At 38.4% G+C, this 12544-nt stretch overlaps 1 pseudogene across 1 annotated transcript; it reads left to right on the top strand.

The window, feature by feature from the left end:
* Positions 1-5874: 5874 nt before the first annotated feature.
* LOC309821032 (CCAAT/enhancer-binding protein gamma-like) lies at positions 5875-6313 on the top strand (annotated as a pseudogene). Its single transcript has one exon. The product of its transcript is annotated as a CCAAT/enhancer-binding protein gamma-like (transcript).
* The last annotated feature ends 6231 nt before the right edge of the window (positions 6314-12544 follow it).

Raw genomic sequence — 12544 nt, 5'->3', positions numbered from 1 at the left:
TTCTGTATGCTAAACTTTGCGTCCTGCAGAACCCAACCTGAGACTTCATGCTATTTTTCAACTGAATTTTAAAACCTGATTCTATGCAATTATGTTAAATTACTTGAATGCTCAATCTCAAAATGCTACAACGTGCCACTGAGAAGACCACCTAATTTTGTCACACCATTGAAACGATTGTTTTTAGGAAAATACATTCTATTCTTTTTGTTCCGCTTCCTCTATTTTTGAAAACCTAGTTTCTCCCTGCAGCTCTATTAAAGGAAGTAAAACATTGAAGGGTAGCAGAATATGCCACCCCAAATTATGCTTCTTTGGCATAAGATTATTTTGAACTGATTATTTTGAGAAACTGCAGACACAGGAGAAGCTCTAAAACCAGTAGAAGTTACGCTTTTGTAAGAGTAATTTACATTAGAAAGGGGGCCTGTACTAGGAACAGAGTTATTACCAGAGATAAGTCACCTGAGGTGCTTACCTACAAGGCAAGGCAACGTTTGTTTGACAAATATTTCATTTCCTCTTTTCACCTTCCCGTGAATTGCCTTCTCTCCCTTTTGAAACGCAGACCTCTATCACTTTCATTAGGTCAGGATGTTATTATAAGCCTCAATAGTCTGGCTGCCTTTTGAGTCTCACATCTTCGGAATGCTCCTGTGTGTTAAGTACATAATTAAAATAGTGTTTTTCTCCTGTTTATCTGTTATGCCAATTCAGTTCTTAAGTCAGACACAGAACCTAGAAGGGTAGAATGGAAAAGTTTTCCTTCCCAACAATATTAACAGGCTAAAAATGGATTTTCTGACTCTAGCAAGGGTACTATGTTTATCAAAACTGAAATTCCTTGTTTGTAAGGAGTCATCTACAAGTCAGTGAGTTATATTTCTGATACTGATCTAAAAGAAAATACAGATCTTCCTTGACTTACGGTGGGGTTATATCCCAATGAACTCATTGTAAATCAAAAATTTCCCGAGTTGAAAATGCATCTCACACACCTACTAAACATCATAGCTTAGCCTAGTCTACCTTAAAGATGCTGACAGCTAAAAATTTTCACCTGCGCTCTGGTTCTATAAGAATCAAGTCACTAGCCACTGCAGTTGCTGACTTTTGGCACACCCTGAAAGGAGTTCAGGGAGAGGAGGAATGAGGTACTCTGTGCTCTGAGAAAAACTGGCAGAACAGGGCTTTTGACAGTTAAATACTTTCAGCAGGAGATTTTATGAGCCCAAATTCTTGCATCTTCTCGTATCTAGAAGAACGCTAAAATCATTGACAGACATCTGCCCCTTGTGACTAGCAGCAAGCTTCTTGTGACTAGCAACATTCTACCAAAATGTGTGCTTGATCGCACGTATCCCCCTTCACTAAAATTATATGCTGACCACGCTCCCACCTCTTCCGAGCAGTTCCTCAGAACTATCTGAGGGGCTGTCTCCTGGGCTTTAGTCCTCATTTTGTCCAAATAAAACTTAAACTCATGTGCTTTCTTTTTTTTTTTTCAGTCACCAGTTTGGCAACTAATGAAGGGACCCAGAGCAGTCTTCTCTCCTTTGCCTGAACTCTATGAGGAACCAGAGTTTGGTACCAGCAGAGGCCTCTTGTGCCCATTCACTTCCCTCAGAGAGTCTAGACGAATTTGGGTGAGTCTCTCTTCCCTGGCTCTCGGCTCTCCCATATTGGTTGATATCCTGAGTTTTATCTGGCAGTATGTAACAGTCCTTGGCCCCTCAGGTGAAAGACACTGTTGAGGGGTGTGCCCACCCAGCTGAAAGATACTAGGGAAGGCGTCCACCTCGTTGAAAGACACTGAGCTGTCTGGGCTGAGTGGTTAGGTAGAAGGCTGATCTGACACCTCTCCTGAATTTGACTGCTTTACTGAGTTTGTTGGGATAAAAGTGAAGATATTACATGAGAGCTTTGCTCTGAAGAAGGAGGATAAGACTGCTTCCGGTTGGTTACGACTTTCTCAGGAAACTGAGAAATTTATGGGAGTGGTGGAGGCAGAATCCTCACACTGTGCAGTGGTCCCACGGGGCAACCTGTCTATTAATTAAAAGATGTGCTCATCCAGGGATCATGTATAAGAATTGACCATTCAATGATCTGAGTACCAACGGTGGTCTTAGACGACCAAAGGGAGAAACTGAGACACGTAAGAGGGCTGCGATGACTCTAGAGCGGCGCCTAGAGGAGTTAAGCTCACAAGCAGCACACTGGCCCACATACAATCTCATTAGTAGATTTTATCCCCAACAAATTCAACTTTAAGATGGGAAATAGAGCTCTCAAACAGAAACAAGGGGTGTCAGAAAGCCAGCCTCTGACCAACACCCCAGCCAAGTTTATAAACAAAACTTACTCTTACAAGCACTTACCTAATTGGGCATTAAAGGAGAATCTTGCCCAGAAAATGGCCAAGGTGGATTCTATAGCAGACATAGTTGTTAGAGAAAGCTGGCATGATAAAACACCTTTCCAGAATTCTGACCCTGAGGGAACAAGTCTTTCTAGGAAAACTTGCTTTTCTCTCCCAGTGCCTTGAGATGTAAATGTTCTACCAGGGTTCTCAGGAATACTTACCTAGACTACTGTAATTCCTGAGACTGAGGGAAACAACGGGGTGGGGGAGACGAGGCCTTTTCAAATTTAACTTATTCCAAATGTTATTTATAAACGAATGAGTTTTATATTGTAATGCCTAATTCATGACTAAATTTTAAAGTGAAGTTGAGACCTCTGCTTGTGTCTTTCCATATGTCTATGTGTGTATTATAGATATGTCTTTACCTTTGGATGGTATTATCAAAATTAATTTGGAAATGAGCTCTACTTAATTGGCTTAAAGGAAATTAAGTGCGTATATGAATTCTCAGAAATATAAAAGGAAACTGCCAGAATGAATTTCAGGTTCACATGAACTGGGAAATATTCATTGTTAATACCTGGTATTAAAGTTTGTCAATTTAATTAGTATAGACATGTCTTTAGAATCATCAATATTAAGTATAATACTTTTACTGTATCTAGGTTTAATAGAAGTCAAATAAGATCTTATATGTGTTGCAGATTTGTCAGCAAGAAAAAACTTGGTATGATTTTTATTAAAAAAATGTAAATGAAGTAAGAGCTTTTGGGTAAATGTCCTAGGAGTAATTATGTTTTAGGAATGTCTACTTAAAAATAATCTCTCCAGATATTTGGTAACTTGAAATTTTAGAGTTGTGCTAATTTAAATGAGGAAAGTTTATTGACTAGCTAGGTCATTCCCAAATAACATGAGGTACTGAAACACTAATTATTAAACATTGGCTTGTATTTACAGGGAAACTAAAGATATTTAAGACGATTGATAAATATGGTGCCACATGAGATTTTCTATAAGAAAGCACATATTTTTAGAAATTATAATTGGTATTTATGTTTGCCAAGCTATAGAATACTAACATAAAAGACAGCTCATATTTGCTTGATCCTTAGTTTTCACTAGAAATTAAGGTTTTGAAGAGTTGAGTATTCTAGTTTAAATATGTAATTAAAGCTACCAGAAATAATTAGAGAAATATTTCAGTATGCAGTAGCAAAGTAGGATGTGGGTTTTCAGTAAAAGAAGGTATGAAGAATAGAATTGCATTTTGTTAAGGGAAAAGAAAGTAATTTTGTCCTAGAGATGGTTGTTTCTGCATGGGAAAAAATAAGAGACAAACTAATACTGATACAGAAAGTTATGGAAAGTTCGTGGAAAGGGACCCCGAGAAAAGAGTTTTGTGCAACGTCGGGATTGGCTAAGTTTAGAATAAATTTAATTAAGTAAATGAATTGTTATTAAAAGTAGGCTGATGCAAGACTGGAGTTCAGTTTTCTTTCTGTTAAGAAAACAAAGTTGTTTTTTGACCATTGAGCTGATTTTATAACAGAACTTAAGTTTCTTTACCTTTTAGAGTTTATCTTTTAAGTGATCTGTATTTTCCTTTGAAATCTTTTGTCACATTGCTTAAGTGAATATGTATTGTTTCACAGTGATCTATGGTCCTATTTGACCAAGTGTTTTAAAACCTTTCTGACATTTTTTGACAAACTTCCCAAATCAAATTCCAGTGAAGTTCCTTTGACCTCTAACTAACTTTTGGGATGCTCCAAAAGGGTCCCTGAAACCTCCCAAAGACAGATATTAAACTAATTAGGTTCATTTAGTACATTAATTACATGAGAAGCATTGTCAAATGAGTAATAAATCTTCTTAGGATATATTGTATGGGTAAATGTTATTAATATAGATATTCTAGAAATTATATGGAATTCCTAAAAATCAGTAAGCCTTGGTAAAGTATTATGAGTCATAATTCTAGTTATCTTAAAATGTTTTATGTCATAGCAGTAACCAAGTTTCTTTGTCAACTGCATGGTAATTAGGTCTTTAACCGTGCCTTAAGTCTTGTCATTCATAGACAGTTATTGTTTTACTCTGATGCCCTTGCTAAAATGCTTCCTCTTCAAGAATATTCATAGCAAGAATATGCACTTTTTGACAAGTGCAGGCTTCTGATAACTTTCAGATTATACTGCTGATGGGTAAGAAATTAAAGAATTCTAATGGAAAATCTCTTGGCTTCATAAACTTAACAAGGATTAGTTACATGAGACAGTGAACTGGTGAATATGGTTATAATTTTTTATGGCTTCTATCTGAAATATTATTGGCTTTTAATCTTTATTTTTCCAGCTATAAGAAACCCTTCCCCTTAAGCTAATTATGACTTACATCAATTTAGTAAATTATACCTTTGTAAGCAGAATTGAAACATATATCCTTTCTCTCTACCTGATCCCCCCAGAGATTGGAAACTTGTGGATTACCGGCACGTTTATCAGGTAAATTAGGAAGGCCACCTCCTAACAGGTGCAGGAATCTCAAGATATTTTGAGGACCTTGAAAAAGGAGAAATTCACTCAAAAATTTCCAAGGCAAAATCAGTGACAAGCCCTTGGCATAGCTTTCCTACCCTTGAAAGGCCTTTTAAAAATTTGAGATTGCTTAAAAAGTTCCAGCAGAGCCAACTTTAAAAGAACCTATATGATCAATTACACTTGTATAGATCATCAGGCCAAGTTTATTGAAACCAGACTTACTTTGCAAACAAATTAGTCTTATTTTGGCTATATTTTGTAGAAATGAGGGTAATTTTAGAAAAAGATCGTTTCAGTGGACATTAAATTATAGTTTTGTTAGTTGAGGTCTGTATTTACTAAGACTCACTTCCCTGTAGCTCCTTGCTGTTACATTATTGTAAAGTTTAATTGAATTATTTTAAGGACACTCTAAGTTTGCTTCTGAAGTTTACCTCAGTAATCTATCTTTGGATGAAGATAAGATGCCCCTGGCGCACACACGGCCCCGGCGGGGAGGCGAAGCGGGTGGCGGCTGCGGAACCGGCAAAGGCTGCCTGTTTCATAACCATCACTCCTTGCTGACTCGCGGGCTGCGAGGCCTGGGTTGGGTCGGGCTGCGCCGCGGGGGCCGCTTGGAGTGGAGGCAGCTTGGGGGCTGGCGGGCTGGAGGACTGTTGAACACGGGTTGGAGGAACGTGCAGCAACCATGAGTTGAACAGAACAGAGGAGGGCAAAAAATAAAGTGCTTCGTTAGCATGCTTGGAGGGAACACAGTAAGGAAAATTGTCAGCAGAGGTGTCTAGATGGAGAGGATGGAAATGCATGTTTGAGGGGAAGGAGAATCTGTTCTTCCAACGCAGATGGGCAGTGCCCTCAGGGGTTCAGGTACATGTGCTGATTTTTTGGCAGTTTAGTGTGGAAACCATTGATCACCTTGTCCTCATTTCTACTAGTTCTGTGTTGTCGAGGGAGCGTGCCCAAATGAGCAAGGTATCGCAGCAGAACAGTACCCCGGGCGTGAATGGAGTAAGTGTCATTCATACTCAGGCTCATGGCAGCGGTTTACAGCAGGTTCCTCAGCTGGGGCCCGCTGGCCCTGGGGGCGGAGGCAGAGCTGTGCCTCCAAGCAAGCAGAGCAAAAAGAGTTTGCCCGTGGATCGCTACCGTGACGTCAGCGCAGAGAGAGGAACAGCATGGCGGTGAAAAAGAGCCTGTTGAAAAGCCAGCTGAAAGCGCAGGATACACTGCAGAGAGTGAATCAGCTCAAGGAAGAGAATGAACGGTTGGAAGCAAAAAGTAAATTGCTAAGGAATTAAGTGTACTGAAAGATTTATTTCTTGAGCATGCACAAAACCTCGCAGATAACGTGCAACCCAGTAGCACTGAAAATATGACAAATTCTGATAATGCAGGACAGTAGACCTCACCCCTTCCAAACGTCACAGCTTGTGGCTTGAACGTTAAACGTGTCACCACCTACACCACTCGTATCAGTGGCTGAATCTCCATTATTCAAAGATCCACTGAAGGCTGTTTTCTAGGATCAGTGCTGAAGAATTGATTAGCTAAAAATGTTAGCCATGTAATTTGAATATCTGGTTTTAAATGATAAGGATTTTTGTGGGGATAAAAAAACATTTTTAAAGGTATTTGGTAAAAAAAAAAAAAAAAAAATGCCCTGGAGCTTGAAGCTTTTAATAAATCCTGACTTCCCAAGGGGGAAAAAAAAAAAAATGCCCCCATGACTGCAACCAGGAGATTATGCATACTGGAAAAGACATCATTTAAAGGACTATCTCCAACCTAAATGGGAAGGACCCTTATCAGGTACTTTTAACCAGCTCATGCACAGTAAAAGTAAGGAAGTTGACCCCTTGCATTGGACTGGCCTATGGAGAGGACTGCTGACCTCAAAATCATCTTAAAAGCGATGCTTAAACAGGGGAGAAACTACAAGACCAGGATGAGAAGAAGACTATATCTGAAGTAGACAGCTTACCTAAGATGATGGATCAGGCCTGTATACCAATTACTTTGATAATTGCTCACACTTTTGCTTACAAACCAAATGTATTTCTTTCCTGGGACTCCCTCACTTGGCCAATCAATCAGACTTGCTCTAACCATCACCAAAAATATAAATTTTCTTTTAAAGGTACTCAAATTCAATCAGAGCAACGAGCATATTTTCAGCCAAAGAATGTAACTTCCCTCAGTTGTGTGCTGGATTTATATGGCTAACATCAGGCTATGATTTTTAAGACCACCCCCCACCCCCCGCCTTATGTTGGGAACAATTAAACCATACTAAGGATTTCCAGCTTAATAACACTAGGAAATTGGGCTGGGTGCCTTATGAATAAGCCTATATATCACTTCCCTTAAAGATACGAACTGGTACAGAACAGACTAAGTCAAATGACCTGGGAATATTACTGGGTCGCACCTAATGGAAGTTCTTGGCTTAAATTCTTACTTATGACCTTACTAATACTACTAGCTAGATTATTTGTATTGCTTATTTTACAAGATTGTTGTTTCTTGCATTACCAAATGTGTGAGTGAACCTCTGATAAAATGATGACTAAGTGACTTGAAGAAGTTGACCAGACATATAGTTCTGTATAAGATCAATGATTGTAATAGTAACTCTCAATATGGGAAGAAGCTCCAAGAGGGAATCATTTCTAGGACCATAAGGGACTAGTAAGACAGGTGGTCCAGGGGCTTTTGGCTACAGTTAATAGGGCCTAGTTCAGTAATAGCACATTGAGTGGTATCAATGAAATCCTTGCCTAGGAATGAACATTCCATTGCACTGTGGGACAAAATGGTCATGAAATGCCTCCCAAGCCATCGTCAAATGTATGACCATGAGGGGCACTGCCAACTGAAAATTGTCGCTCGCTATCTGGTTCTATAAGAATGAAGTCACTAGACACTGCAGTTGCTGACCTTCGGCACACCCTGAAAGGAGTTCAGGGTGGAGATCAGGAATGAGGCACTCTGCTCTGGGAAGAACTGGCAGAACAGGCCCTCAGATAGTTAGATATCTTCAGGAGAAGATTTTATGAGCCCAAGTTCTTGCATCTTCTCATAGCTAGAAAAACACATCGTTAACAGACATCTGTTCCTCATGACTAGCAGCAAGCTTCTTGTGACTAGCAGCAAGATTCTGCCAAAACGTGTGCTAGATTGAACGTGTCTCTCTTCACTAAAATCACATGTATGCTGACCTCCCCCGCTACCTCTTCTGAGCAGTCTGTCAGAGCTGAGAGGCTATCTCCCAGGCTATAGTCCTCATTTTGTCCCATATAAAACTTAACTCACGACCCTCATGCTGTGCATTTTTTTTTCAGTTGACAGCACTCAGACACTTATATTAGCCTAAAGTTGGGCAAAATCATCTAACACAAAACCTATTTTATAATATGTTGACTATCGTGTGTAATTTACTGAGCACTGTATTGAAAGTGAAAAACTAAAATGTTGTAAGTCTGGAGTGGTTGTAAGAGTATTGGCTGTTGGTTCTTGTGATTGCATGTGTGACGGGGAGCTGTGGCTCCCTTCTTCTGCCCAGCATCATAAGAGGGTATCATACCACATATCACTAGCCAGGGAAAAGATCAAAATTTGAAAAATGGTTTTTACTGAATATGTATCAGTTTTACACCATCATAAAATCCAAAAATCTTAAGTTGAACCATCCTGAGTTGGGGGCTGTCTGTAGTCCATTATTTTAGACTCAGTAGGAATGCTAGTTAGAATAGTAGCATAATGAAACTAAAGACTAGTAAGTCATTTTTCAGTTGAGCCCATCTGAGAATCACTCAGAAATATCTTATTGGGATGTAAGCCTTTGCCCTTATATGTGACCTTAGGCAATCATTAACTTATGAGGTTGCTTTGGTGTTGTTAAAAAGACAAACTGAGGCATATTAAAAATTTTAAGAGTTTGTGAGCAAAAATCAGTTCAAATTGGGCAGCTCCAAATGGTAGGTGGTTAGGAGTTCTCCATCAACAAGAGCTGGGGAGACACTTTTACAGAGAAAAGGCAGAAGCAAAGCGAGGAAATTGACTAAAGCTTAAAGCCTACTTGGTTACTTGTGATTGGTTGTCCGTAGGTTACAATTTTATAACCCTGACACATTTACAGGCTTAGATTTTGAACTGCTTACATAGGCTGCTGTGGCATTAGAGCCACCTCATATAAAGACCTCCTTTTTTTCATTTTTATTACAGTGTTTATTTCTCTTGCATGCCATGATTTTTTTTTAACATCTTTATTGGAGGATAATTGTTTACAATGGTGTGTTAGTTTCTGCTTTATAACAAAGTTATACATATATCCCCATATCCTTCCCTCTTGCGTCTCCCTCCCTCCCACCCTCCCTATCCCACCCCTTTAGGTGGTCACAGAGCACAGAGCTGATCTCCCTGTGTTATGCGGCTGCTTCCCACTAGCCATCTATTTTACGTTTGGTAGTGTATATATGTCCATGCCACTCTCTCACTTTGTCCCAGGTTACCCTTCCCCCTCCCCGTAGCCTCCAGTCCATAGTAGGTAGGTCTATGGACTACCTAGTAGGTCTATGTCTTTATTCCCCTCTTGCCCCTAGGTTCTTCATGACCATTTTTTTGTTGTTTTTTAGGTTCCATATACATGTGTTAGCATACTGTATTAGTTTTTCACTTTGTGACTTACTTCACTCTGTATGACAGACTCTAGGTCCATCCACCTAAATTGACTACAAATGACTCAATTTCGTTTCTTTTTATGGCTGAGTAATATTCCATTGTATATATGTGCCACATCTTCTTTATCCATTCATCTGATGATGGACACTTAGGTTGCTTCCATGTCCTGGCTATTGTAAATAGAGCTGCAATGAACATTTTGGTACATGACTCTTTTTGAATTATGGTTTTCTCAGGGTATATGCCCAGTAGTGGGATTGCTGGGTCGTATGGTAGTTCTGTTTTTAGTTTTTTAAGGAAACTCCATACGTTCTCTATAGTGGCTGTATCAATTTACATTCCCACCAACAGTGCAAGAGTGTTCCCTTTTCTCCACACCCTCTCCAGCATTTATTGTTTCTAGATGTTTTTACGATGGCCATTCTGACCAGTGTGAGATGACACCTCGTTATAGTTTTGACTTGCATTTCTCTAATGATTAATGATGTTGAGCATTGTTTCATGTGTTTATTGGCAATCTGTATATCTTCTTTGGAGAAATGTCTATTTAGATCTTCTGCCTATTTTTGGATTGGGTTGTTTGTTTTTTTGATATTGAGCTGCATGAGCTGCTTGTAAGTTTTGGATATTAATCCTTTGTCAGTTGCTTCATTTGCAAATTTTTCTCCCATTTTGAGGGTTGTCTTTTGGTCTTGTTTATAGTTTCCTTTGCTGTGCAAAAGCTTTGAAGTTTCATTAGGTCCCATTTGTTTATTTTTGGCTTTATTTCCATTTCTCTAGGAGGTGGGTCAAAAAGGATCTTGCTGTGATTTATGTCATAGAGTGTTCTGCCTATGTTTTCCTCTAAGAGTTTGATAGTGTCTGGCCTTACATTTAGGTCTTTAATCCATTTTGAGTTTATTTTTTTGTACGGTGTTAGGGTGTGTTCTAATTCCATTCTTTTACATGTAGCTGTCCAGTTTTCCCAGCACCACTTACTGAAGACGCTCTCTTTTCTCCATTGTATATTCTTGCCTCCTTTATCAAAAATAAGGTGACCATATGTGTGTGGGTTTATCTCTGGGCTTTCTATCCTGTTCCATTGATCTATATTTCTGTTTTTGTGCCAGTACCATACTGTCTTGATTACTGTAGCTTTGTAGTATAGTCTGAAGTCAGGGAGCCTGATACCTCCACCTCCGCTTTTCTTCTCAAGATTGCTTTGGCTATTTGGGGTCTTTTGTGTTGCAATACAAATTGTGAATTTTTTTGTTCTAGTTCTGTGAAAAATGCCAGTGGTAGTTTGATAGGGATTGCACTGAATCTGTAGATTGCTTTGGGTAGTAGAGTCATTTTCACAATGCTGATTCTTTCAATCTAAGAACATGGTATATCTCTCCATCTGTTTGTATCATCTTTAATTTCTTTCATCAGTGTTTTATAATTTTCTGCATACAGGTCTTTTGTCTCCTTAGGTAGGTTTATTCCTAGATATTTTATTGTTTTTGTTGCAGTGGTAAATAGGAGTGTTTTCTTAATTTCACCTTCACATTTTTCATCATTAGTGTATAGGTATGTAAGAGATTTCTGTGCATTAATTTTGTATCCTGCTACTTTAACAAATTCTTTGATTAGTTCTAGTAGCTTTCTGGTAGCATTTTTAGGATTCTCTATGTATAGTATCATGTCATCTACAAACAGTGACAGCTTTACTTCTTTTCCGATTTGGATTCCTTTTATTTCTTTTTCTTCTCTGATTGCTGTGGCTAAACCTTCCAAAACTATGATGAATAATAGTGGTGAGAATGGGCAACCTTGTCTTGTTCCTCATCTTAGTGGAAATGCTTTCAGTTTTTCACCATTGAGAACGATGTTGGCTGTGGGTTTATCAAATATGGCCTTTATTATGTTGAGGAAAGTTCCCTCTATGCCTACTTTCTGGAGGGTCTTTATCATAAATTGATGTTGAATTTTTTTGAAAGCTTTCTCTGCCTCTATTGAGATGATCGTATGATTTTTCTCCTTCAATTAGTTAATATAGTGTATCATGTTGATTTGCGTATATTGAAGAATCCTTTCATTCCGTCGATAAACCCCTCTTGATCATGGTGTATGATCCTTTTAATGTGCTGTTGGATTCTGTTTGCTAGTATTCTGTTGAGGATTTTTGCATCTATGGTCATCAGTGATATTGACCTGTAGTTTTCTTTCTTTGTGACATCTTTGTCTGGTTTTGGTATCAGGGTGATGGTGGCCTCATAGAATGAGTTTGGGAGTGTTCCTCCCTTTGCTATAATTTGGAAGAGTTTGAGAAGGATAGGTGTTAGCTCTTCTGTAATTGTTTGACAGAATTTGCCTGTGAAGCCATCTGGTCCTGGGCTTTTGTTTGTTGGAAGATTTTTAGTCACAGTTTCAATTTCAGTGTTTGTGATTGCTCTGTTCATATTTTCTATTTCTTGCTGGTTCAGTCTTGGAAGGTTGTGCATTTCTAAGAATTTGTCCATTTCTTCCAGGTTGTCCATTTTATTGGCATAGAGTTGCTTGTAGTAATCTCTCGTGATCCTTTGTATTTCTGTATTGTCAGTTGTTACTTCTCCTTTTTCATTTCTAATTCTATTGATTTGAGTTTTCTCCCTTTTTATGTTGATGAGTCTGGCTAATGGTTTATCAATTTTATCTTCTCAAAGAACCAGCTTTTAGTTTTATTGATCTTTGCTATTGTTTCCTTCATTTCTTTTTCATTTATTTCTGATCTTATCTTTATGATTTCTTTCCTTCTGCTATCTTTGAGGGTTTTTTTTTTTTGTTCTTTTCTAATTGCGTTAGGTGTAAGGTTAGGCTGTTTATTTGAGATTTTTAAAATTATTTTAATTTTATTATATTTTTAACGTCTTTATTGGAGTATAGTTGCTTTATAATTGTGTGTTAGTTTCTGCTTTATAACAAAGTGGATCAGTTACACATATACATACGT

This window comes from Grampus griseus (assembly GCF_964374135.1).
Source record: "Grampus griseus genome assembly, chromosome: 3".
NCBI classification, from domain to species: Eukaryota; Metazoa; Chordata; class Mammalia; order Artiodactyla; family Delphinidae; genus Grampus; species Grampus griseus.
This window is presented reverse-complemented; position numbering and strand designations above follow the sequence as displayed.